At 52.3% G+C, this 27819-nt stretch overlaps 1 protein-coding gene across 1 annotated transcript in view; it reads right to left on the bottom strand.

Moving 5' to 3' along the window:
- Nucleotides 1–27819, bottom strand: part of LOC116956257 (SLIT and NTRK-like protein 2) — a 108966-nt gene that overhangs the window by 73237 nt on the left and 7910 nt on the right. The gene's annotated exons all lie outside the window — the stretch shown is intronic.

Here is a 27819-nt window from a genome sequence, read left to right as displayed (position 1 = left end):
TCATTCACACACTCATCCACTCACCCATTCGCCCACTCATTCACCCTCTCACTCACTCACCCATTCACTCGCTCGCTTACGAACGCTCTCACTCTCCACCCTCTCTCTCTCTCACCATCTCTCACCCTCTCTCTCTCTCTCTCACCCTCTCTCTCTCTCACCCTCTCTCTCACTCTCACCCTCTCTCACTCTCACCCTCTCTCTCTCACTCTCTCTCACCCTCTCTCACTCTCTCTCTCTCACCCTCTCTCACTCTCACCCTCGCTCTCACCCTCTCTCTCACTCTCACCCTCTCTCACTCTCACTCTCTCTCTCACCCTCTCTCTCTCTCACCCTCTCTCTCTCTCACCATCTCTCACCCTCTCTCTCACCCTCTCTCACTCTCACCCTCTCTCTCTCACCCTCTAACTCACTCTCACCCTCTCTCTCTCACCCTCTCTCTCCCTCTCACCCTCTCTCACTCTCACCCTCTCTCTCTCTCTCTCTCACTCTCTCTCTCTCTCTCACCCTCTCTCTCTCTCTCACCCTCTCTCTCACTCTCACCCTCTCTCACTCTCACCCTCTCTCTCACTCTCACCCTCTCTCTCACTCTCACCCTCTCTCACTCTCACCCTCTCTCTCTCACTCTCTCTCACCCTCTCTCTCACTCTCACCCTCTCTCTCACCCTCTCTCTCACTCTCACCCTCTCTCACTCTCACCCTCTCTCTCTCACTCTCTCTCTCACCCTCTCTCACTCTTACCCTCTCTCTCACCCTCTCTCTCACCCTCTCTCACTCTCACCCTCTCTCTCACTCTCACCCTCTCTCACTCTCACCCTCTCTCTCTTTCACCCTCTCTCTCTCACCCTCTCTCTCTCTCACTCTCTCTCTCACCCTCTCTCACTCTCACCCTCTCTCTCTCACCCTCTCTCTCACTCTCACCCTCTCTCACTCTCACCCTCTCTCTCACCCTCTCTCACTCTCACCCTCTCTCTCTCTCACCCTCTCTCTCTCTCACCCTCTCTCTCACTCTCACCCTCTCTCACCCTCTCTCCACCTCTATTCATCGCTAACTAAATTATTTACAGCTCTCTTTCGCTCTCTCAATTTGCTCTCACACTGACTGACTCTCTTAATCACGCAATCTCACCCTTTGGAACGCACTAACGTACACACCACTAACACAATCACACACACTCACACCCTCACACACACTCACACACTCACACACACTCACACACAAATATCCCCCGTATAGCCTTCACAGACTGAAAGGGCAAGTGCTCTTAGCGAGCACCTACAGTGAGGGAAAAAAAGTATTTGATTCCCTGCTGATTGTGTACGTTTGCCCACTGACAAAGAAATGATCAGTCTATAATTTTAATGGTAGGTTTATTTGAACAGTGAGAGAGAATAACAAAAAAATCCAGAAAAACGCATGTCAAAAATGTTATAAATTGATTTGCATTTTAATGAGGGAAATAAGTATTTGACCCCTCTGCAAAACATGACTTAGTACTTGGTGGCAAAACCCTTGTTGGCAATCACAGAAATCAGACGTTTCTTGTAGTTGGCCACCAGGTGTGCACACATCTCAGGAGGGATTTTGTCCCACTCCTCTTTGCAGATCTTCTCCAAGTCATTAAGATTTCGAGGCTGACGTTTGGCAACTCGAACCTTCAGCTCCCTCCACAGATTTTCTATGGGATTAAGGTCTGGAGACTGGCTAGGCCACTCCAGGACCTTAATGTGCTTCTTCTTGAGCCACTCATTTGTTGCCTTGGCCGTGTGTTTTGGGTCATTGTCATGCTGGAATACCCATCCACGACCCATTTTCAATGCCCTGGCTGAGGGAAGGAGGTTCTCACCCAAGATTTGACGGTGCATGGCCCCGTCCATCGTCCCTTTGATCCAATGAAGTTGTCCTGTCCCCTTAGCAGAAAAACACCCCCAAAGCACAATGTTTCCACCTCCATGTTTGACGGTGGGGATGGTGTTCTTGGGGTCATAGGCAGCATTCCTCCTCCTCCAAACACGGCGAGTTGAGTTGATGCCAAAGAGCTCCATTTTGGTCTCATCTGACCACAACACTTTCACCCAGTTGTCCTCTGAATCATTCAGATGTTCATTGGAAATCTTCAGACGGGCATGTATATGTGCTTTCTTGAGCAAGGGGACCTTGTGGGCGCTGCAGGATTGCAGTCCTTCACAGCGTAGTGTGTTACCAATTGTTTTCTTGGTGACTATGGTCCCAGCTGCCTTGAGATCATTGACAAGATCCTCCAGTGTAGTTCTGGGCTGATTCCTCACCGTTCTCATGATCACTGCAACTCCACGAGGTGAGATCTTGCATGGAGCCCCAGGCCGAGGGAGATTGACAGTTCTTTTGTGTTTCTTCCTTTTGCGAATAATCGCACCAACTGTTGTCACCTTCTCACCAAGCTGCTTGGCAATGGTCTTGTAGCCCATTCCAGCCTTGTGTAGGTCTACAATCTTGTCCCTGACATCCTTGGAGAGCTCTTTGGTCTTGGCCATGGTGGAGATTTTGGAATCTGATTGATTGATTGCTTATGTGGACAGGTGTCTTTTTTACAGGTAACAAGCTGAGCTTAGGAGCACTTCCCTTAAGAGTGTGCTCCTAATCTCAGCTTGTTACCTGTATAAAAGACACCTGGGAGCCAGAAGTCTTTCTGATTGAGAGGGGGTCAAATACTTATTTCTCTCATTAAAATGCAAATCAAGTTATAACATTTTTGACATGCGTTTTTCTGGATTTTTTTGTTGTTTTTCTGTCGCTCACTGTTCAAATAAACCTACCATTAAAATTATAGACTGATCATTTCTTTGTCAGTGGGCAAACGTACAAAATCAGCAGGGGATCAAATACTTGTTTCCCTCACTGTATAAAGGCCTGCACGGCACACGAGGGGGTGGGTGGCCAGCACCACGCCCGACCGCCTTTGTCTCCCCAGCGGCGATTTTTTTTTTTTACACCTCGCACTGGGTACTCGTTTGAGGCTGAGTCGACCTAGGTGAAGGCCCGGGACGGGCTCAGCTAAAATCGCCGCCGTGAGCTGGACTCGAACCGACACCACCGCTCCCCGCTAGCGCAGCGCAAAGACAAAGACCCCCCCACCCCCGTATAGCCTCAACAGTCTGTTGGGGCAAGTGCTGTTAGCGAGCAGCACCACGCCCGGCCGCCTTTGTCTCTCCCCCCCCCCGTCCCGCTGTTCACTCTGCACGCCCGTGAACGCGAGAAGCCTCGCGTGCCCGATGCGTGCACACAAATTATAACACGATGTTACGCAATCTTTTGTTTTTGCTATGGTAGTAAGTGTTACGTCCCAATTTGCTCACGCTTAAAAAGCACAGAAGAAGGCTAACATTCCCCACAAACTTTTTCTTTTGTCACAAGGTCAGTGATATTCTGAAAGCGGGCGATGTTGGGTCTTTTCGTTCACGTAAAGTCAGAGAAACAACAACATACGAATGTAAATTAACATGTTTCTATACTAAAGTACAATGACTACAACAGATTTAGAAGTGAGTAGTTTCTCGAGATTTACGATTGTACTGGAAATCACTTTCACGAATCAGCCCCCAAATGTCGTCTCGCATCATGTTCTCGTTCTACTGTCCTTGGGAGCGACGTTCAAAGTCCAGTATATCCTGGTGGAAGTGCTCGCCTTGCTCCTCCGAGTACGCTCCCATGTTCTCCTTGAATTGATCAAGATGAGCATCAAGGATATGGACTTTGAGGGACATCCTACAGCCCATTGTGCCGTAGTTCTTCACCAGAGTCTCAACCAGCTCCACATAGTTTTCGACCTTGTGATTGGCCAGGAAGCCACGAACCACTGCGACAAAGCTGTCCCAAGCCGCTTTCTCCTTACTAGTGAGCTTCTTGGGGAATTCATTACACTCCAAGATCTTCTTTATCTGTGGTCCGACGAAGACACCGGCTTTGACCTTTGCCGCAGACAGTTTAGGGATTAATTCTTGAAGGTTCTTGAAGGCTGCCGACTCCTTATCTACAGCTCTGACAAATTGTTTCACGAGACCCAATTTGATGTGTAGTGGTGGCATCAGCACCTTCCGGAGGTCCACCAGTGGCTCCCACTTGACGTTGTTCCTCCCCACAGAAAACTCGGTCCGCTGTGGCCAGTCCCGCCTATGGTAGTACGCCTTGGTGTCTAAATCTTGTGTAGTCATTGTTGTATTACTTTAGCATAAAACATGTACATTTTGATTCATATGTCGTTCTTTCTGACTTTATCTTAACGAAAAGACACAAATTCGCCCGTTGTCTCATTGAAAGTAGGTAAATTTCAAAGTATCACTGTCCTGGTCACAAAAGCAAAGTTTGTGGGGAATAATAGCAATGTTTTGTACTTTTTAAGCATAACTAATTAGGAAATAACACTTACTACCCAGTAACAAAAATGAATTGTTACACAGTGTTATCATCGCAACGGCTGCAATGACAAAATCTCCACTCGTGATCACAACCAAAGCACAATCACAATAAAATCATAATCACAATCAATCGATTAATTCATAATCTCAACCAATCCATAATCACAATCAATTCATAATCGCAATCATTCAATTAATTCATAATCACAACCAAATCACAATACATTCATAATCACAATCAATCAATTAATGCATAATCTCAACCAATGCATAATCACAATCAAATCATAATCACAATCAATTATATTCTTAGTTTTTTCGGTAAAGTCACGTTGAAGAGAAACAACAAAATAACAAAATATATATAAAACAATAAAAAATTCTCACGACGTTTCGACCATAACTCAAACGGTCATCATCAGGTGTGTCGGTTTGCATAAATTTATTTTGAAAACGGCATATTTATTTATATATATAAAAATAACGTTTGCGTCACGCGCAACGATGGCAGTTTGCCAGGACTAGTCCATCTATTTTTTGAAAAGAGGAGGGGGGAGACGAAATTTGTTTTTATGTATGCTGTCTGAAAGGCACTGTAAGCGTGAACAATCAATCAAGAACTGAAATGATTTTTATTGTTTTATATATATTTTGTTATTTTGTTGTTTCTCTTCAACGTGACTTTACCGAAAAAACTAAGAATATGAATTACTGCAGTCACGAAAGCTTTAAATCAAAACACAATCAATTAATTCATAATCTCTACCAAATTATAATCATTAATAATTAATTATTAATCTCAACCAATTCAATATCACAATCAATTCATAATCACAACCAATTCATGATCACAATAAATAAATCAATTAATGATCACCATCAATTCATGATCACAGTCATTCAGGGACACAATCAATACATCAATTCATGATCACCATCAATTCATGATCACAGTCATTCAGGGACACAGAGCTAACCGCGTCTGAGCGAACGGGAGACATGGAGAGGTCAAGGAAGGATCTTCAGACCTTCCACATTCCTCTCCTTCCTCCATCTCTCTCCCTCTCTTTCTCCCCCTCATCTCCCTCCTCCATCTCCCTCCCTTCCCCTCTCCCCCTAATCTCCCTAAACCATCTCCCCCCCTCTTCTTCCACAATCTCCCTCCCTCCGTCCTTACCAGCCCATCTCCCTCCCTCATCTCCCTCCCTCATCTCCCCCCCTCCCCTCTCCCCCATCTCCCTCCCCTCTCCATCCCCAATCTCCCCCCTCCTCTCCCCCCTCTCCATCCCCCCCTCTCCCTCCCCCCCTCTACCCCCCATCACCGCTCCCCTCCCTCCCCCACCCCCCGTATTTCCCAGTCACCCTTCACCTCGCCCATGGCTAAAAAAGCCTCAATTAAGGGTGTCCCCTATCTCTCTCCCTCACCTCTCCCTTACCTCTCCCTTATCTCTCTCTTATCTCTCTCCCGTATCCCTCCCATCACTCCCGTCTCTCTGCCTCACCTGTCCCTTATCTCTCCCTTATCTCTCTCTTATCTCTCCCTTATCTCTCCCTTATCTCTCCCTTATCTCTCCCTTACCTCTCTCTTATCTCTTTCTTTTCTCTCCATTTTCTCTCCCTCATCTCTCTATTATCTCTCCCTGACCTCTCTCTTATCTCTCTCCCTCATCTCTCCCTCATCCCTCCCATCGATCCCTTACCTCCTCGTTAACTCTCTCGCCTCTCCCCTACGCTTTTCTGACCTTGGTTTCGCTCTCCCTAATCTCCCCGCACGCTCTCTCGCAAGCGCAGGGCGAAGGCCGCCCATGGCGGAGGAGGCCACGCGGCCCCTAACTCCAAGCGCGCGGCCACCGCCGATCACGAGCCCGGCCCAAAAGTCACAGAGCAGGAAGAGCAACGCCCCCCCCCCCAGACGGCGTTGCGGGCAATGAGCATGAAGACATGCTAGACGGCGACCCATCTGAGGACAACACGGTGGGACGAGGACCGCCGACACCGCCGCCGCCGCATGCCGCCTCAGCTACCTCAGGCCGAGAGGAAACACCAGCCTTCCTGCGCTGCAGGAAGGCGACGAAGGCCGGCTCGCCTCACCCGAGGGGAGAGCAAAAGACCCTCCACCACTACCAGAGGGCAGCCACGCTGTTCCCGATGAGGGCCCTGCCATCACCAATGGGAAACGAGGTTTCTGCCGAGTCACGGTTTGACGAGCTGGAGGACTCTGACGATGAGGTGTCGGAGACCGAAGGAGAGGACGACGTGAGTGAGCTCAGCTACTCGCAAGTCAATGGCGAGTGTGATTACTCACCTGGAGACATCCACAGCTTCCTCGGGAAAACTCTCAGGAAGCATCAAGTCAGGGTCGGGGACGTTTTCCCTGACCTCACCGCTTTCCTCAAAGCATCCCAACCACTTTGCCGCAACAGCGACAGGTTTGGTTTCTCGACTCAGGAATGCTACTGCATGAAAGCGTTCATGCGCAAGGTGAAGAAGGAGCTTACTTCTGCCCAGAAGTAACCCAGCCCCCCGCAACTACTGTTAACACTACCACCACCACCACACCACTACATGCTGGCTTCAGCTATTAAGGTTACTAGTCTGTAACAGCGCTCGCAGCGACAAGAGGTGGGACCAGATCTACCGCTTTGTCAGGGAACACAAAGCATGATGTGACTCTCCTCCAGGAAACTCACCTCGACGCCACTCTGGAGACTCAACATCAGCCTGTTCTAGGCGGCCGGGCCTTATTCAGCCACGCCAAGGACAACCTCGCCGGCGTGGCGATTGTGCTCAGTTCGCGGTTTGCACCAGAGAACGTCTCCTTCAAAACAATCGTCAAAGGTCACTTGATTTCTGTCGACTTCGTCCTGAATAACTCCAGCCTCAGGTGCTTTAACGAGTACGCGCCGAGCAAGGCCCCGGAGAGGAAGCTCCTCTTCGGCACGCTGCGGGACGCGCTGGTGACAGGCGATGTGGACGACGTGCTCACCGTCGTGTGGGGAGACTTTAACTGCACCCTCGACCCGGCTCTCGACCGCAACACCGCCGAACCTCACCTTGAATCATCGAAGCCGATCGCCGACCTCGTGCGGAAACTGGATCTGCGTGACGTGTGGCGACTACAGCATCCGGCCCAGCGGCAGTACTCTTGGTGCCGCTGCGGCCCTCAAGGCAGGATGAGCCTTGCCAGGCTCGACCGACTGTACGTCAACGCCAGCGGCGTTAACCTGCTCGGGGACAGTAAAATCGTACCCTCCGGTTTCTCCGATCACCGCCTGGTCACTGTGCTGCTTTCGAATTCCCAGAGCGGAGCAGCGCAGCGCCTACTTGGAGACTCAACGTACAGCTGCTTGACGACATCGACTTCAGAGAAACCTTCAAAGCCTTTTGGGCTCAGTGCCAAACGCAGCTTCAGCTCCCACCAGCTACGGTGGGACAACACAAAGGCGCAGGTCAGGGCTCTCTGTCAGCAGTTCATGAGCCAGCACGTCCGCCGCCAAGAACGAGGTGGCGCGCCAACTGCAGAACGAGCTGCTTGCACTTGAGGCGGAGCTGAGCTCCCCCCACGGCACACAGCGGGGTGAGACGCTGCTGGAGAAGCAGCGGCTTTTCAGGTCCATCACGGACGAGTGGGCACATCGTGCTTTTGTGTGCAAAAAGATGCAGCACCTGTCGCAGATGGACTCTCCCTCTAAGTTTTCCTTCCGCTTAAACAAAGCACCGGCCAACACCACGAAAATTTCCAGTTTGCAAACTCCAGATGGACAAACGGCCACATCTGAGAGCGAGATCGCCAAGACCGCCGGGGATTTCTACGTGCAACTTTTCGCCACCGAAACCATACAAGACGAGGCTGTCCGGGAGCTACTGGACGGGGGGCCCTACCTTAGGAGTCCCCGAGCGGGATCGTCTGGACAGCCCCGTCACCCTGCGGCAGGAGCTCCACACCGCTGTGAAAGGGCTCGCAGCCGGTAAAGCCCCGGGGATTGACGGCCTGCCGGTTGAGTTTTACGCGGCCTTCTGGGATGAGCTCGGCCCTCCACTACTACAATTGTGGACGGAGAGGCCTGCAGTTGGGGGAACTCCCACAGAGCTGCGGGAGAGCGGTGGTCTCCCTGCTACCCAAGAAAGGGGACCTGCACCTCCTCGTGAACTGGCGACCCGTGTCCCTCTTGTGCGCTGACTACAAAATCTTCTCCAAGGTGCTGGCAAACCGTCTCAAGACGGTGCTGGGTCAGCTGATCCTGCCGGAACAGTCGTATTGCATCCCTGGACGGTGCATATACGACAACATCGGTACGGTCAGAGACGTAATCTCCCTTGCAGAAGCGCACAACGTGGACTTAGGCCTCCTCTTCTTAGATCAGGAGAAGGCCTTTTGACAGAGCGAGCCACGAGTACCGTGGACAAGCTCCTAACGTCGCTCGGCTTCGGCCAGGCCTTCATCTCGCACGTTAGGCTCCTGTACACGGGACACGTCCAGCCTCTTGAAGATAAACCAGCGGCTCGGTGCCCCTTTCCCTGTGACGAGGGGGGGCAGACCTGGGATGCCCCCTCTCGGGGCTACTGTACACCCTGTCCATTGAGCCACTGCTACGCCACCTGAGACGAAATCTGTCAGGCCTCAAAGTCCCGGGACCTGAGAACGCGGTCATCAAGCTCTCGGCTTACACAGACGACGTGAAGAGTCGTCCTCAACGACGCGCATGACGTCTCCGCGCTCTGCCAGGTGGTTGCAGTGTACGAGAAGGCCTTCTCAGCCAGGGTCAACTGGGCCAAGTGCGAGGCCCTCTGTGTGTTTGGGGTCGCGAGGCGGCATTCTCTCTGTGCCCCTCCCAGGAGGAGTCAGTTGGCAGGACGACGGAGTCAAGTACCTGGGGGTTTACCTGGGGAAACCACGTGACGTCGCTCTGAACAACTGGACCGAGCTGGCCGACACACTCGAGGCTAAATTACTGACATGGGCACCACGCCTCGTTCCGCAGATGTCCTTCAGGGGCCGAGCGCTCATCGCTAACACACTGGCAGCATCCGTGCTGTGGCACAAGACCAAGGCCCTCCAGCCTCCTATCTGGCTACTCACCAGAGTCAACCGCTCACTCTCACACTTTGTCTGGCATGGAAAGCACCGGCTCGGGCCGGGCGTTCTCTGCCTGCCGGTGGGCGAGGGTGGCCAGGGTCTGGTGGACGTCGCCGCCAGGGTCACGAGTTTCAGGCTCGTGGCGGTCAGGCGGCTGCTGTACGACCGGGTGGAGCTACCCTGGAAGTCGCCGGCCCTCGCCCTGCTGAGGAATGCAGGGGGGTGCCTGTGGTACGGAAAGGAGCTCTTCCTGATGGACCTGAGCCTGGTCGACTACACGAGGCTGCCAGGTTATCACCGGAGCCTCTTGGACGCGTGGCGGAGCATCGAGTGGAGCAGAACGCGCGCACCCTACGACCTCACGCAGTTCCTGAACGAGCCCCTCGTTCTGCAACGGCCTCTTCCAGGGAATCAGAGGAGAGAGGACCTTGGCTCTACGCCTCACATCAGCAGGGCTGCGGACAGTCTTCCACCTCGTGCAGGCCCACCAGCACAAGTGGAAGACCGCAGCTGAGATCGCCAACACCGCAGAGCTCCGCTCCACGCTCGCTGGGGAGAAGCTGCTGCGGGACGTCGCTCCACGCCATGAAGAGCTGCGCCTGAAGCTGGAGGCACCGGGGGACGGTGGTGGCCCTACCTTGCCCCCTCCCCCTCCTTCCAGGAGTTGTGCTTCTCCTGCGCGCAGCCCCCTGGCCACAGCGACTCCGGCAAGCTACTGAAGCTCCGAGGCTGCAGGAACGTGCCCCTGAAGATTGCCCCAAACACAGCGCTCTACACGTGGCTGTGTCAAGGCGATGCATTCCCTGGACCTGGCCGACCTACCGCCCCTCAGTGTAAACAAATGTACAAAGTCTCTCCCGTAGCCAAACGCTGCGGTGACCTCCGGTGGAGGTTGGCACACTGCACGTTGCCATCGTCCGTGTGGCTCAGCCGAATCTCGCCAGGGGTAACAGACTTGGTGCATTTCCCGCGGTGCCAGGGAGGATCTGCCCCACCGGTACTTACGCTGCCAGCGGCTCAAACCAACGTTCTGCCTTTTGGGGGACATCTTCAGGAAACTGGGGGTACCCTTCTACAACAGCAGCTTCGTATATGGGGTGGTGCCTTACCTGGCTAACAAGCGCCATGAACTCGCCAACTTCGCCTGTGCTCAGGCTAAGATGGCGGTGTACAGGACGAGGAAGAAGATGCTGGAAGGTGACACTGACGACTGCTCTGTGCTGCTTCCAGTGTTCAGGGGCCTGCTCAAGGCGCGGCTCCGGCTGGAGCACGCCACGTGACACACACACGTGTCGGTGATGTGCAGCGCGTCTTCTTAGAACGCTGGGGAGCCGGACAAGCCCCTCTCTGTACCAGCGTGGACGGCACCACCCCACGTGTTCACCTTCTGAAGCGCTCGCTCGTCATCGTGACGTGCGCGATGACCACCACCACCACGTGACTTTTATTTCGTGTTGTGCGCGGTGCTTTTTAGCGCCACAGAGCGTGGATTTGTAGCGATTATTTGTGTTGCTGGTGACTTTGTGTATTTGTGTTGCAGGTGACTTTGTGTATTTGTGTTGCTGGTGACTTTGTGTATTTGTTTTGCTGGTGACTTTGTGTATTTGTGTTGCTGGTGACTTTGTGCATTTGTGTTGCTGGTGACTTTGTGTATTTGTGTTGCTGGTGACTTTGTGTATTTGTGTTGCTGGTGACTTTGTGTATTTGTGTTGCTGGTGACTTTGTGTATTTGTGTTGCTGGTGACTTTGTGTATTTGTGTTGCTGGTGACTTTGTGTATTTGTGTTGCTGGCGACTTTGTGTATTTGTGTTGCTGGTGACTTTGTGTATTTGTGTTGCTGGTGACTTTGTGTATTTCGTATCAAATCGCCTCCAGTGCTTTTGCTGCTGGCGGCAATAAAAGTTTTTTTTAAAAGTCAAAGTCTCTCTCTTTCTCTCTCTCGTTGATTCTTTCTCCATCTCCACAACGCACACAAACTCTCGCTCCCTCTCTCTCTCTCTAACGTCTCTCACCTTCACGATTGTCGTCTTCATTGTCTGCGTCTCTGAATCACTACGGAAATATTGATTCTGTAGGAATCCGATGAGCTATAAAGCTCTTTCATTTACAGATGTCCCCTCTCAATGGACTCTCTCTCTCTCTCTCTCTCCATCTCCCACACTCTCTCCTTTCCTCTCCTCTCCCATCTCCCATCAACAACAACAACAACAACTGCCGCTCGCCACGAAGTGCGCTCGTGCCAGGCTGGGTGCACTTCGAGGCCGTCACGTGAGGTTGTCGAAGGCTCGCTGCTACTGCTGGCAGGGGGAGGTCACGAGACAGACCCCAGGTGGTGCCATGGGTTGACTGCTGTGCCAGGCTAGGTTCAGGAGGAGGTCACGGGACAGACCCAGGTATTGCCATGGGTTGACTGCTGTGCCAGGCTAGGTGCCGGAGGAGGTCACGGGACAGACCCCAGGTAGTGCCATGGGTTGACTGCTGTGCCAGGCTAGGTGCAGGAGGGGGTCACGGGACAGACCCAGGTGGTGCCATGGGTTGACTGCTGGGCCAGGCTAGGTGCCGGAGGAGGTTACGGGACAGACCCCAGGTAGTGCCATGGGTTGACTGCTGTGCCAGGCTAGGTGCCGGAGGAGGTTACGGGACAGACCCCAGGTAGTGCCATGGGTTGTGGTTCCCAACTGTGCCAAATCCGCCCCGGCGCTCCGCTCGTTGTTGTGAGCGTCGCTCCTCTGTTGTTGTTGGAGGGCGACTGCCTCCAACTCTCATCACTTTGTCGCATCCCTCCCCCCATCCCTTCTCTCTCCCTCTCTCTCTATCCCTCTTTCAGTCTATCAATTCATCTCTGTCTCCCACTCTCTCATCTCCGACCCCCCAACACGCACACAACCCCACGCTCTCCCATCCTCTCTGCCTACTCCCTCCCTCCTTTCTCTGGCTCTTCGCAACCCACTCTCCTATCTCTCTCCTATCTCTCCCCTATCTCTCCCCTATCTCTCTCCTATCTCTCTCCTATCTCTCTCCTAACTCTCCCCTATCTCTCCCCTATCTCTCCCCTATCTCTCCCATATCTCTCCCCTATCTCTCTCCTATCTCTCTCCTATGTCTCCCATATCTCTCTCCTCTCTCTCGCCTCTCTCCCAAATCTCTCTCCTACCTCTCCCCTATCTCTCCCTTATCTCTCTCCTATCTCTCTCCTATCTCTCCCCTATCTCTCTCCAATCTCTCCCCTATCTCTCCTATCTCTCTATCTCTCCCCTATCTCTCCTCTATCTCTCCCATATCTCTCCCCTATCTCTCTCCTATCTCTCTCCTATCTCTCTCCTACCTCTCCCCGATCTGTCTCCTATCTCTCTCCTATCTCTCTCCTATCTCTCCCCTATCTCTCTCCTATCTCTCTCCTATCTCTCTCCTATATCTCCCCTATCTCTCTCCTATCTCATTCCTATCTCTCCCATGTGTCTCTAATCTCTCTCCTATCTCTTTCCTATCTCTCTCCTCTCTCCACCCCCCCCCCCCCCCGACATCTCATCTGTCTTCCTTCTGCATCCCATCTCTGCCTGCACTCGCTCTCTCTCTCTCTCCTCTCTCTGCTGTCTCAATGTTTCACCGTCGCACGTGCTCTCCGTCTCTCCCCCCTCTCTCTCTCTGCCTCCTCTCTCTCCACGCTTTTCTTGCCATCTCCCCCCGCAATGCACGCTCTCTCCCCTGTCTTCATGGGAATAACATCCTTTATTTAACCATGGCCAGACGCCCATTGGGATTCATTACTGCGCTACTACTGCTGCTGCTGCTGTGTGTGTCATTGTTGTGTGTGTTGTGCGTAGGTGTGCGCGCGCACGTGTGTGTGTGTCTCTGTGTGTGTCAATTTGTCTGTCTTTGTGTAGGTGTGTGTGTGTGTGTTGTCTGTGTGTGTGTCTCTGTGTGTGTCAATTTGTCTGTCTTTGTGTAGGTATGTGTGTTGTCTGTGTGTGTGTCTCTGTATGTGTCAATGTATCTGTCTTTGTGTAGGTGTGTGTTGTCTGTGTGTGCGTGTGTGTGTATCTCTGTATGTGTCAATGTATCTGTCTTTGTGTAGGTGTGTGTTGTCTGTGTGTGTCTCTGTATGTGTCAATGTATCTGTCTTTGTGTAGGTGTGCGTGTGTGTGTTGTCTGTGTGTGTCTCTGTATGTGTCAATGTATCTGTCTTTGTGTAGGTGTGTGTTGTCTGTGTGTGCGTGTGTGTGTATCTCTGTATGTGTCAATGTATCTGTCTTTGTGTAGGTGTGTGTTGTCTGTGTGTGTCTCTGTATGTGTCAATGTATCTGTCTTTGTGTAGGTGTGTGTGTGTGTGTTGTCTGTGTGTGTCTCTGTATGTGTCAATGTATCTGTCTTTGTGTAGGTGTGTGTTGTCTGTGTGTGCGTGTGTGTGTATCTCTGTATGTGTCAATGTATCTGTCTTTGTGTAGGTGTGTGTGTTTTCTGTGTGTGTGTCTGTATGTGTCTTTGTGTCTGTATTTGTGTAGGTATGTGTGCGTGTGTGTGTATCTCTGTATGTGTCAATGTATCTGTCTTTGTGTAGGTGTGTGTGTTGCCTGTGTGTGTGTGTCTACGTATGTATCAATGTGTCTGTCTTTGTGTAGGTGTGTGTGTTGTCTGTGTGCGTGTGTGTGTGTCTCTGTATGTGTCAATGTATCTGTCTTTGTGTAGGTGTGTGTTGTCTGTGTGTGCGTGTGTGTGTATCTCTGTATGTGTCAATGTATCTGTCTTTGTGTAGGTGTGTGTTGTCTGTGTGTGTCTCTGTATGTGTCAATGTATCTGTCTTTGTGTAGGTGTGTGTGTGTGTGTTGTCTGTGTGTGTCTCTGTATGTGTCAATGTATCTGTCTTTGTGTAGGTGTGTGTTGTCTGTGTGTGCGTGTGTGTGTATCTCTGTATGTGTCAATGTATCTGTCTTTGTGTAGGTGTGTGTGTTTTCTGTGTGTGTGTCTGTATGTGTCTTTGTGTCTGTATTTGTGTAGGTATGTGTGCGTGTGTGTGTATCTCTGTATGTGTCAATGTATCTGTCTTTGTGTAGGTGTGTGTGTTGCCTGTGTGTGTGTGTCTACGTATGTATCAATGTGTCTGTCTTTGTGTAGGTGTGTGTGTTGTCTGTGTGCGTGTGTGTGTGTCTCTGTATGTGTCAATGTGTCTGTCTTTGTGTAGGTGTGTGTCTGTATGTGTATGTGTCAATGTATCTGTCTTTGTGTAGGTTGTGTGTGTTGTCTGTGTGTGTGTGCGTGTGTCTGTGTGTCAATATATCTGTCTTTGTGTAGGTGTGTGTTGGTCTGTGTGTGTGCGTGTGTGTCTGTATGTATCAATGTGTCTGTCTTTGTGTAGGTGTGTGTCTGTATGTGTATGTGTCAATGTGTCTGTTTTTGTGTAGGTGTGTGTGTGTGTCTGTATGTGTATGTGTCAATGTGTCTGTCTTTGTGTAGGTTGTGTGTGTTGTCTGTGTGTGCGTGTGTCTGTGTGTCAATATATCTGTCTTTGTGTAGGTGTGTTTTGGTCTGTGTGTGTGCGCGTGTGTCTGTATGTATCAATGTGTCTGCCTTTCTGTAGGTGTGTGTCGTCTGTGTGTGCGTGTGTGTCTCTGTATGTGTAAATGTGTCTGTTTTTGTGTAGGTGTGTGTGTGTTGTCTGTGTGTGTGTGTCTGTATGTGTATATGTCAATGTGTCTGTCTTTGTGTAGGTGTGTGTTGGTCTGTGTGTGCGTGTGTGCGTGTGTCTGTATGTGTGTCAATATATCTGTCTTTGTGTAGGTGTGTGTTTGTCTGTGTGTGTGCGCGTGTCTCTGTATGTGTAGTGGCCTTATCGACGTCGGAGACTGTTCTTAGATGCGACGCGTATTTATCAAAAACACTTCCGTTACGGTATCGAATCTTAATACTTGAAGAGATAACGGCCTCTTTACCCGTCCTCTACAGAGGGAAAGGTCCCCAAGCTTTACCCTCGCTAGCTGCCTGGTTCCCACGCACCTGGCCCTATCTCCCGAGCTCTCTGACCAGGCCCAGCTTCGGCTCAGGTCCCGACCACCAGCCCCACGAGTGCGGCTCTCAGAAGGACATCGGATCAAGGGAGCTCCAGGGCCTAGCTAGTGGGTCTTCTCTCTTCAACTGGTTCTTCATCTTGCTTGAGTCGAACTGCCTCTCAGCTCTCCGGGTTCCACCTTTTATACTGTCCCTCACTGAGGGGCGGGGCTGGGAGGGATCACAGCGTCCCCCACAGCCCCACAAGGTGGTGGCCGTAGCGGACGTGGTTGTGGCCACCGCCCTACAACCGCATGTCACCCTGCCGTAACACCTCTACATATGTGTCAATGTGTCTGTCTTTGTGTAGGTTGTGTGTGTTGTCTGTGTGTGTGTCTCTGTATGTGTCAATGTGTCTGTCTTTGTGTAGGTTGTGTGTGTTGTCTGTGTGTGTGTATGCCTGTATGTGTCAATGTGTCTGTCTTTGTGTAGGTGTGTGTGTTGTCTGTGTGTGTATGTCTGTATGTATCAATGTGTCTGTCGCGGTGCCGGACGGGCAACTCTGTCGTGGACAGGGCTGTGGGGGGAGATCCAATTTTGATTGGCTCCTCCCCTCATGGCATATGTGTCCACCACAGGAGCTAAACGGGGGCTCTGGACGGGTGCGAGGGGCTGGTAACCCCTCCACCTTCAATTAATTACCACGAAACCACGAGTTAAACTGAAATATGTAACTAATAAGCTTGTGCCGGAGGCCCCGGGGGGCCAGGCGTCTTTGACGTCTCCTGGCCAAACCCCAATTGGCGGAGCCAGGAGATTGAATATCTACCCTCGGGGCTCCTCCAGAAACAACGAAAAGCCACTACGGGTGGTCACGTGGCATGTTCGAACGCTCACTGCGGAGGAGAGGCTGCCACTCCTCTGTCGGGAGCTGGACCGCTACCGCCTGGATCTATGCGGCATTCAGGAGGTCCGGTGGACCGGCTCTGGCTCCTGCCACCATGAGGGGTGGACAGTTCTCTACTCGGGGCAGCAGACTGCCAAACAACAGGGTGTGTCTCTTCTTTTGAACAAAAGAATGAAGGGGGCGTGGGAGCGTGGCGGTGAGGTGTGGGAAGCTGTAAGCCCCAGGCTACTTTGGGCTCGCCTTCCCATCAACCGGAGGCGAGGAATGGTGGTCGTGGTTACTTATGCCCCCACCGAAGATGAACATCCGTGGAGGGATGCAGGCAAAGCCGATGAGTCAGATGCCTTCTATGACCTCCTGTCACAGGTGCTGGCTAAAGTGGCCCCCGGGATAGAGTCATCATGTTGGGTGACTTCAATGCCCGAGTTGGTCATGATACTGGCACCTGGTCTGGAGTGATTGGAGGGCATGGGCCAGATCAGCTCAATAACAACGGTAGGAGGCTGCTAGATTTTTGTGCAGCCCATGGGCTTGTAATTGCCAACATGCTGTTCCGGCATCGGCACATCCACACAACATCATGGATGCATGCCGGGTCCAAGCAAGAACATCTGCTGGACTACATAGTGACGGACCAGCGGATGCGAGCCCATGTCCTTGACACCAGGACCTACCGTGGAGCTGATCTGCCCTCTGACCATCGACTAGTCATCTGTAAGATGCGCCTGCCATTCTTCCACTCCGGTGGTGGGTGTACACCCAGGACCCCATTCCGACCTAAAGTGGCCTGGTCTCAGTTATCTGATGAAAGTTGCAAGCGAGAATTTCATCATCGCTTGCGGCTGGGATTGGCATCGTCCCCGACTCCTTCTGATGTCGAGGGTAAATGGGCGAGGTTTAGGACTGTGACTCATGCAGCTGCAATGGCTGCTTTAGGTACGCGGTCCAGACCTCCCCAGAGACCCTGGCTGACAGAGGAGGTGTTCAGGATGGTTGAGAAAAAGCGAGAGGCCCACTGTCATCGGCTACAGAATCCCACATCAGAGAATGAGGAGGCTTACCGCAGCCTTCGCTCGGAGGTTCGGAGAGCCGTGAGGCGTTGCGAGGATGGGTGGTGGTCGTGGGTTGCTGAGGAGATTGAGTCTGCCTCAGTGGCCCGCGATCACAAATCTCTATTTAACTCCATCAAAAAAGTAAGCTGCAGCGCCACACCTATTACCATCATTAGGAGAAAAAAAACGGTGATCCAATCTCCGACCGCCAGGAACAGGTTTGCAAATTTGCTGAGCATTTCTGTGAGGTCCTGGGGGAGGGAAAATCCCTCAGCCAGGAAAACATCGTGGCACAAAGTGAGGATGACCCTGCTGAGGCTGCGGTGCCTCAAATATTGGAAGAAGTCACCCCCTGTGAGTGGCTGGCTGAGGTGCCATCTGCTGAGGAAGTACTGAAGGCGATACGGAGTCTTAGACCAGGAAAGGCAGCGGGAAGAGATGATCTCCCAAGCGAAATGCTGAAGGAGGGTGGCGTTTGTGCACAGAATGCCCTATATGACATCATAACAACAGTCTGGACAACTGGACGAGTTCCGCAGGATTGGAAGGATGCCCTGGTGGTCCCCCTTTTTACGAAGGGGGACCGCACAGACTGTAATAACTACAGGGGCATCTCACTCCTCAGTGTGCTGGGAAAGGTCCTGGCAAGGATTATTCAGCATCGCCTTGACAGGCACGCTGAGGAGAGGCTTGCAGAGCCCCAATGCGGTTTCAGGAAAGGGCGGTCCTGCACAGATGCCATATTTTCTGTCCGTCTGCTACAGCAGAGGTGTAGGGAATTCCAACAAGACCTACATCTCTGCTTTATTGACCTGGTCAAGGCCTATGATACCATCAGTAGGCCTGGGCTCTGGGTCGTTCTTCGTGCTTTTGGAGTACCTGACCCTCTGCTCACGATCATTAAGGACCTTCATGATGGTGAGCCGGCCAGGGGAAAACTATGTGGCCGGGAGTCAGAGCCATTCCCTGTACACCTTGGGGTGAGACAGGGATGTCCTCTGGCTCCCACATTATTTAACATATATTTTCACCACGTAGTTCGTGAAGCCTTCAATAGCTGTACCGGGGGAATCTCCATATGGTACAGATATAATGGGAGGCTGATCGATGCCCGGGTGCGGTCAAGGGATGGCTCCCTATTGCTCAACCACGTTATGTATGCTGATGATTTGGTAATAGCTGCTCAGTCTAAGGAGGAGTTGGAGACGCTGCTGCTGAGACTGGAGCGTGCCACTAAGAGGTGGGGCCTTACCATCAGCCCCACCAAAACTAAGCACCTGCCTGGGTATTTTGTACCATCGGACACTCCACCCCCACAACTCCCAATCGGTGATGGGGCAGGTGTGGAGAGAGTGGAGAGTTTCCCATGCCTGTGCAGTGTGCTTATGACTGGCTCCAGTTTAACAGCAGAGGTGTCACTCCGAATCAGTCGAGCGGCAATATCTTTTCATCGGTTGCGTAACGCTGTGTGGAAGCTACCTGGTCTGTCGCTCCGCACTAAGCTTCAGGTCTTCTCGGCCACGGTCATTCCCTCCCTTCTCTACGCTTGCGAAACGTGGACCCCCCTAATGGAACATCTTCGCCGGGTTAGAAACATTTAGGCTGGCCTGCCTACGATCCATCTTGGGTTTAACCAGACTGGATTGTGTGAAGAGCTCACAAATCCTTGAAAGATCTGGGCAAGGTCCCATCGGTGAGCTCCTCCGGCGGGCAAGGCTGCGATGGCTGGGTCATGTAGCCCGCATGCCCAGCCAACGCATGCCGAAACAGCTTTTGTTCGGCCGGATTTAGGGGGCTAAACGGGCGCGGCACGGGCCAGAGAAGAGATGGAGTGATGTGGTACAGGAGGACGTGGAGCTGAGTGGAGTTGCCGATGACTGGTATCAGCGGTGTCAAGATCGGCCTCTGTGGAGGAGGCTCGTGAAGGATGCTACTGGGCAGTTGGAGGTAGTCGCCCTCCAACAACAATGGAGGGCGGAGGAGCGACGCTCAGAACAACGAGCGAGCTCCGGGTGGCTAAAGCACAGCAGGTTGGCACAGTAGGGGGCACAGGTGGTGCATCAGCCAGTCATCTCAGTCAGTCGACCCGTGGCACCTGGGTCTGCCCCGTGACCTCCTGCCAGCGGGCGTTCGACACTTCACGTGGCCTCAGGGTGCACATAGCCTGGCACAAGCGTCGTGGTGACGTCACCGCCACTTAGTGGCGAATGGCGGTTGTTGTTGTGTCTCTGTTTGTGTCAATGTGTCTGTCTTTGTGTAGGTGTGTGTTTTGTCTGTGTGTGCGTGTGTGTGTATCTGTATGTATCAATATATCTGTCTTTGTGTAGGTGTGTCTGTGTGTGCGTGTCTCTGTATGTATCAATGTGTCTGTCTGTGTGTAGGTGTGTGACTGTGTGTGTGGAGCGGTAGTGTAGTGCAGTCAACCACCGCTTCCCCCGAACCCTCAACATTACAAAAGACGGATTAACTTAGCCCCGCACGACATCGTCGTTCCCTGCTTGGCTCCTCCCCCCCACCTTAACCTTAGCCCCACACCCCATCAATGTCCTCTACTTGGCTCCTCCCCCCCACCTTAACCTTAGCCCCACACCCCGTCAATGTCCTCTACTTGGCTCCTCCCCCCCACCTTAACCTTAGCACCACACCCCGTCAATGTCCTCTACATGGCTCCTCCCCCCCACCTTAACCTTAGCCCCACACCCCATCAATGTCCTCTACTTGGCTCCTCCCCCCCACCTTAACCTTAGCCCTACACCCCATCAATGTCCTCTACTTGGCTCCTCCCCCCCACCTTAACCTTAGCCCTACACCCCATCAATGTCCTCTACTTGGCTCCTCCCCCCCACCTTAACCTTAGCCCCACACCCCATCAATGTCCTCTACTTGGCTCCTCCCCCCCACCTTAACCTTAGCCCCACACCCCATCAATATCCTCTACTTGGCTCCTCCCCCCCACCTTAACCTTAGCCCCACACCCCGTCAATGTCCCCTACTTGGCTCCTCCCCCCCACCTTAACCTTAGCCCCACACCCCATCAATGTCCTCTACTTGGCTCCTCCCCCCCACCTTAACCTTAGCCCCACACCCCATCCATGTCCTCTACTTGGCTCCTCCCCCTCACCTTAACCTTAGTCCCACACCCCATCAATGTCCTCTACTTGGCTCCTCCCCCCCACCTTAACCTTAGCCCCACACCCCATCAATGTCCTCTACTTGGCTCCTCCCCCTCACCTTAACCTGTATATAAGCTCGAGGCTCTCAGAGCCTCCCCACTTGATGCAGCGATCTTGCTGTGACTGTTCCACCTGAAGACGGAAGCTTGTGTTGCCTCCGAAACGTCGTGATTTGATTTAGTTGTTTTCTTTTATTTTAATTTTATTTTACCTAACGTGACTTTACCGAAAAAACCAAAGAGTATGAATCCTTGCAGTCACGAAAGCTTCAAATCTAGAACAAAAATAAAGTGTAGTGGTTATCGCTACGCTGCGCTACGAACCCAGCTACCCGGGTTCGATTCCCGCTCGCGGCCAACACCGGTTACGATTATCTGAACCGGTCCTGGGACTCCCCTAGGTCGACTCAGCCTCAAATGAGTACCTGGTGCGGTGCGTAAATAAAACATCGCCACTGGGGAGACAAAGGCGTCCGGGCGTGGTGCTGGCCACCCACCCCCTCGTGTGCCGTGCCGTCATTCATAGGTGCTACTCGCTAACAGCACTTGCCCCTACAGTCTGTTACAGGCTATATGGGGGGTCTTTGTCACTGTGTGTGTCCATGTCTCTGTACGAGTCTATGTGTCGGTGTGTGCGTCTCTGTGTATGGAGAGCGGCAGCGTAGCGGTTGGCGCGCTATGAACCTGGCGACCCGAGTTCGATCCCTGCTCATGGCCAACGCCAGTGTCTAAAACGTCGTCACTGGGGGAGACAAAGGCGGCCCGGAGTGGTGTGCTGGCCACCCACCCCCTCGTGTGCCACATTGCCGGCCTTCAGTCGGTGCTACTCGCTAACAGCACTTGCCCCTGCAGTCTGCCGCAGGCTACACGGGGGATCTTTGCCTTTATCTTTGCACATGCTCTGTTTCGTGCGTCATTGTACGTGTGTGTTTGACGTCTCTCTCACTCTCTCTCTCTCTCACTATCTCTCGATGTGCGTTGGTTATAGACATCGGCGGTGGAGAGACAAAGGCGGTCGGGCGTTGGAGCTGTCCACCCACCCCATCCCCTCGCGTGCCACAGTGCCGGCCTTCAATTGGTGCCGCTCGCTAACAGCACTTGCCCCAGCAGTCTGTTTAGAGGCTACGCGGGGCATCTTTGTCTTGTGTGAAAGTGCGTGGGGGGGCTGCGGATCGAGTGAGAGATGTCAGCTGTCAAACGACATGCACCAAAGACAAATGCCCCCCGCGTAACCTCGGCAGACTGCAGGGGCAAGTGCTGCTCGCGAGTAGCAGCGGCTACGAAGGCCCTCAATGGTGGCACTCGAGGTGATGGATTGGGGGGGGCCAGCACCACGCCCGGACGCCTTTGTCTCCCCCGGCACTGATGTTGACACGCAGCACCAGGTACAATTTTGTTTAAAAGCTGAGTCGACCTAGAGGAAGCCCACCGTCGGTTTAAATATTCGCTGGCAGCGTCATTGGCCCGTGAGCGGGAATCGAACTCGGGTGGCCAGGTTCGCAGTGCGCTAACCACTGCGCCACCGCTCTCCGCATGCATGCACTGTGTGAGATAGGTGTGTTTGTGTGTGCGAGTGTGGATCTGTGTGTGTGTGTGTGTGATTCCAACTGTGTGTGTGTGTGATAGGTGTGTGTGTGTGGTTCCCACTGTGTGTGTGTGTGTGAGATAGGTGTGTGTGTGTGATTCCCACTGTGTGTGTGTGTGTGAGGTAGGTGTATGTGTGAGTGTGTGCGAGTGTATCTGGGTGTGTGTGATTTTCACTGTGTGAGTGTGTGAGATAGGTGTGTGTGAGTGTATCTGTGTGTGTGTGTGTAATTCCCAGTGTGTGTGTGTGTGATTTTCACTGTGGGAGTGTGTGAGATAGGTGTGTGTGTGTGAGTATATCTGTGTGTGTGTGTAATTCCCACTGTGTGTGTGTGAGAGATAGGTGTATGTGTGTGTGCGAGTGTGCATCTGTGTGTGCATCTGTGTGTGTGTGTGTATGTGTGATTCCCACTGTGTGTGTGTGTGAGATAGGTGTGTGTGTGTGAGATAGTTGTGTGTGTGTGTGTGTGCAAGTGTATCTGTGTGTGTGTGTGATTCCCACTGTGTGAGTGTGTGAGATCGGTGTGTGTGTATGTGCGAGTGTATGCTAGTGTATCTGTGTGTGTGTGATTCCCACTGTGTGAGTGTGTGAGATCGGTGTGTGTGTGTGCGAGTGCATCTGTGTGTGTGATTCCCACTGTGTGAGTGTGTGAGATCGGTGTGTATGTGCAAGTGTATGCTAGTGTATCTGTGTGTGTGTGATTCCCACTGTGTGTGTGATTCCCACTGTGTGAGTGTGTGTGGGTGTTCGACTGAGAGAGATATATCCGGTGCGGTGCGTTAGTAAACATCGCCACTAGGGAGACAAAGGCGGCCAGGCGTGGCGCCGGTCCACCCAAACCCTTCGTGTACCGTTCCGACCTTCATAGGTGCTACTCGCTAGCAGCACTTGCCCCAACAGTCTATTAAGGCTATAACGGGGGATCTTTGTCTTTGTGAGTATCAGTGTGTGATTGTGGGGAGCGGTGGTCTAGCGGCTAGGCCGCTCACGGCCAACACCAGTGACGATTATCTGAACCGGTCCTAGACCTCCCCTAGGTCGACTCAGCCTCAAATGAGTTTCTGGTGCGGTGTGCAAAAAAAAATCATCGCCACTGGGGGAGACAAAGGCGGCCGGGCGTGGTGCTGGCCACCCACCCCCTCGCGTGCCGTGCCGGCCTTCATAGGCGCGACTCGCTAGCGACACTTGCCCCAATATTCTCTCAAGGCTGTACGGGGGGATCTTTGTCTTTGTCTCGCCTGGTGGGGTCAGGGGAGCGGTGGCGCAGTGGTTAGCGCACTGCGCCACGAACCCCGCCACCCGAGTTAGACTCCCGGTTCACGGCCCAGCATCAGTGGCGAATATCTGAACCGGTCCGAGTCTCAAATGAGTATCTGCTGCTGCGTTCAAGCATCAAACAAAAAAAAAACACCACATGAGCACCGGAGAGACAAAGGCGGCCGTGAGTGGCGCTGGTCCATCAACCCCCGCCCTCCCCCCCCACGTTTGCCGTTCCGGCCTTCATAGGTGCAGCACTTGCCCCAACAGCCTGTTAAAGCTATACGGGGGTTGGGGTGCACTTTTGTCTTTGTCTGTGTGTGTGTGTTGTGTGTGTGTAGGTGACACAAAGACGTGACGGATTATTTTAATATTTGACATCGCCGACGCAAGCGTTAGGAGCTGCGAGCCTCGCGGGGCGCCCAGGCTCAATGGGATTGGGGAAACTCCACGTTACCGTGACGGCGAGCGGTACGTCTTCGGCGCAGGCTTAAAGGGGCGCGACGTTTGCGGCAATTGAGAAAAAAAAACCGGTTGACGGCTAAACCGGTAACCGTTTCCGAGTGTTCGTTTCTCGGTAAACGAAGACGCCTCTCCCAGGGTTAACACCTGGTAGGTCTTTCGCGAGCAATATCAGTCATGGTAGAGGTGGGGTTTTTTAAAAATTATTATTAGTATTATTACATTTGGGTTAGATTGAGTAACTATATAAATGTTGTGTCGTTAAACCCGCCACCACCCGACACAGCCAACTAGTAAGGCTTAGTGTAACGTTAACAGAACGTGCCAATTCGTTACTAGTACAGCACTAGTGTATAGTGTAGTGTATAGTGTAGTGTACAGTAGTGTATAGTGTGGTGTATAGTGTAGTGTAAAGTAGTGTAAAGTAGTGTAGTGTATAATGTAGTGTACAGTAGTGTATAGTGTAGTGTACAGTAGTGTATAGTGTGGTGTATAGTGTAGTGTAAAGTAGTGTAAAGTAGTGTATGGTGTAGTGTATAGTGTAGTGTAGTGTGTAGTATAGTGTAGTGTGTAGTGTAGTGTATAGTGTAGTGTATAGTGTAGTGTATAGTAGTGTGTAGTGTAGTGTGTAGTGTAGTGTATAGTGTAGTGTATAGTGTAGTGTATAGTGTAGTGTAGTGTATAGTGTAGTGTATAGTGTAGTGTATAGTGTAGTGTATAGTGTAGTGTAGTGTGTAGTGTATTGTGTAGTGTGTAGTGTAGTGTGTAGTGTAGTGTATAGTGTAGTGTACGAGGACAGCACCCCAGTTGTGTGGTGGAGAGCAAAGCCACAGGGGCTGGGTGGCCAGCACCACGCCCGGCCGCCTTTGTCTCCCTCGTGACGATGTTTACCACACACCGTACCAGGTACTCATTTGAGGATGAATCCACGTAGGCAAGGAGGCCCAGGGCAGGCTCAGATAATCGTCACTGGGTCTTGTTGGCCCTGAGCGGGAATCGAACCCGGGTGAACAGGTTCGTAGCGCGCTAACCGCTGCACCACCGCTCCCCATGTTTCTCGGTTACGCACGCCCAGTTACTTGCGGGGGTGGGGGGGTGATGTAATCGGCCGGTAACCGGTTTTAACCGTTTTTTCCCCGGCCTTTGCAGAGACACGGGGAGACATGGGGAGACACGGGGAGACACAGGGAGACACGGGGAGACAGATAGTGACACGGGGAGACACGGGGAGACAGATGGTGACACGGAGAGACACGGGGAGACAGATGGTGACACGGGGAGACAGATGGAGACACGGGGAGACAGATGGAGACACGGGGAGACACAAGAGACACGGGGAGACATTGGGAGACACGGGAGACATGGGGAGACATGGGGAGACATGGGGAGACACGGGGAGACAGATGGTGACACGGGGAAACACAGGAGACACGGGGAGACATGGGGAGACACAGGAGACACGGGGAGACAGGGGGAGACACAGGAGACACCGGGAGACACGGGGAGACAGATGGTGACACGGGGAAACACAGGAGACACGGGGAGACATGGGGAGACAGGGGGAGACAGATGGAGACATGGGGAGACACGGGAGACATGGGGAGACACGGGGAGACAGATGGAGACACGGGAGACACAGGAGACACACGTGTGTGTGTGTCTGTGCGTGTGTACAAAGACAAATACACAGTTTCCCCGCGTAGCCTCAACCGACTGCTGGGGCAAGTGCTGTTAGCGTCGGGCACAGCACCGCGTCCGCATTTGTCTCCGCGGCCGCCTTTGTCTCCCCCTAGCGCCCACATGCAACGCACGCCCTTGTGGGGAGCGGTAGCGTAGTGGTTAGCGCTACGTCGCGCTCCGAACCCGGCCGTGAGCCGAGTTCGATTCCCGCTCACGGCCACCAAGAGCCGGTGACGATTGATCTGGACCGGTTCTGGGAGTACCGCTAGGTCGATTCAGCCTCAAAATGTGTAAACAACAAAACAAACAAAACCATCGCCACTGCGTCGTGTGGTTGCTGGTCCAGTCACCCCCCTTCCTGTGCCACAGTTCCGGCAGCCTTCATAGGCGCTTGCTTTGTTGGCGTGTGTTAAGTAGGTCCATTGCCTGAAACGTTGTCTGTTATTGTTGTTGATGTTCTTCTTCTTTGGTTCTTTCGGTAAAGTCACGTAGAATGATAATAAAATAATAAATTGATAAAATAAAATAACACAATAATATTCTCACTGAGATAATAATATTCTCACTGAGAATATTATTGTGTTATTTTATCAATTTATTCTTTTATTATCATTCTACGTGACTTTACCGAAAGAACCAAAGAAGATGAATCATTGCAGTCACGAAAGCTTTAAATCGAAAGTTGTTGATGTTGTTGTCTGTGCTTATGCACCACTGTTAATGCAGCAGCAGCAGCATCGCCAACGAAATCATCGTAATATTTCGGTTTGTAAACCGGTTTCACTCTCGCAGCCACGTGGTTACCGGTTTTGTAACAAAAGAGAGATGCAGCGAGACGCGTATAGAGAGGGTGCGGGAGAGATTTTCAACGTGAACGTGACATCAGGTGGCCGTGTGTCTTGGATCTGGCGGTAAGTGACCGGCACCATCTCCGTGTCTCTCGTTATATATATATATATTTTTTAAAAAACCGTATCATTATTTCACGATAACAATTCTAATTTGATCTCATGCAAAATGATAAAATACATGTTTACCGCCCCCATTATATGAGCGCTAATCACCAGCGCCGTTTACCGACAACCACGAATTAGGCCTCCCACGTAATTACGTTGGCAACACGGAAGGCATTTGGAATCACGACTCCACCCCGGTTAACGCCGTTTCGATAAACGCTCACCAACCCCAGGATGCGAGTCTTCAGCGCTAAGCGAGGTCTGCCTGCCTGTGTGTGTGTGTATATATATATCGGCCTCTGGACAATGTCCCATCGGTGAGCACCTCCGGCAGGCAAGGCTGCGTTGGCTGGGTCATGTAGCCAGCATGCCCAGCCACCGCATGCCGAAACAGCTTTTGTTCGGACAGTTAGAGGGGGCTAATCGGGCGCGGCACAGGCTAGAGAAGAGATGGAGTGATGTGGTACAGGAGGACGTGGAGCTGAGTGGACTTGCCGATGATTGGTACCAGCGGTGTCAAGATCGGCCTCTGTGGAGGAGGCTCGTGAAGGACGCTGCTGGGCAGTTGGAGGCAGTCGCCCTCCAACAACAACGGAGGGCGAAGGAGCGACGCTCACAACAACGAGCGGAGCGCCGGGTGGCTAAAGCACAGCAAGGTGGCACAGTAGGAGGCACAGGTGGTGCAACAGCCACTCGTCTCAGTCAGTCGACCCGTGGCACCTGGGTCTGCCCCGTGACCTCCTGCCAGCGGGCGTTCGACACTTCACGTGGCCTTAAAGGTGCACATGGCCTGGCACAAGCGTTGTGGTGACGTCAAAGCTATTTAGTGGCGGATGGCGGTTGTTGTTGTATATTTAACGACAACAACAACAACCCATAATAGAGGTGTTTGTGGGTTAGATCACGTGAGTATGAATGTGTCGTAACCCTCCACCACCCGACTCAGCCAGTAAGGTTTGTCACGTGAACAACAACGTGCTCAGCCACAGTGTGTTCAAGAACTCTCCAACACACCGCGGTGCTGTACTAGTAACGAATTACCACGTTTGGTTTACGTGACAAACCCCTTTACTAATTGGAGGCGTCGGGTGGTGGCGGGTTTAACGACACATTGATATATTTACGCGATCAACTCCCCCTGCATTATGGATGATATTGGTGGCGAAAGTCTACTTAGTGTTACAGTGAACAACAACAACCCTGTTCCACCCCTGTTCCACCCATCACTCTCCTGTAACGGTGTCGACCTTCATAGCTGCTGCTGCTGCTGGAACTACGCGGACAGCACTTGCCC

The sequence above is a fragment of the Petromyzon marinus genome, chromosome 64, assembly GCF_048934315.1.
Source record: "Petromyzon marinus isolate PM22_M1 ecotype Great Lakes invasive population chromosome 64, UKy_Petmar_22M1.pri1.0, whole genome shotgun sequence".
Lineage (NCBI taxonomy): Eukaryota > Metazoa > Chordata > Hyperoartia > Petromyzontiformes > Petromyzontidae > Petromyzon > Petromyzon marinus.
The sequence above is the reverse complement of the archived record's forward strand: the minus strand, read 5'-3'. Positions and strand labels throughout refer to the sequence as shown.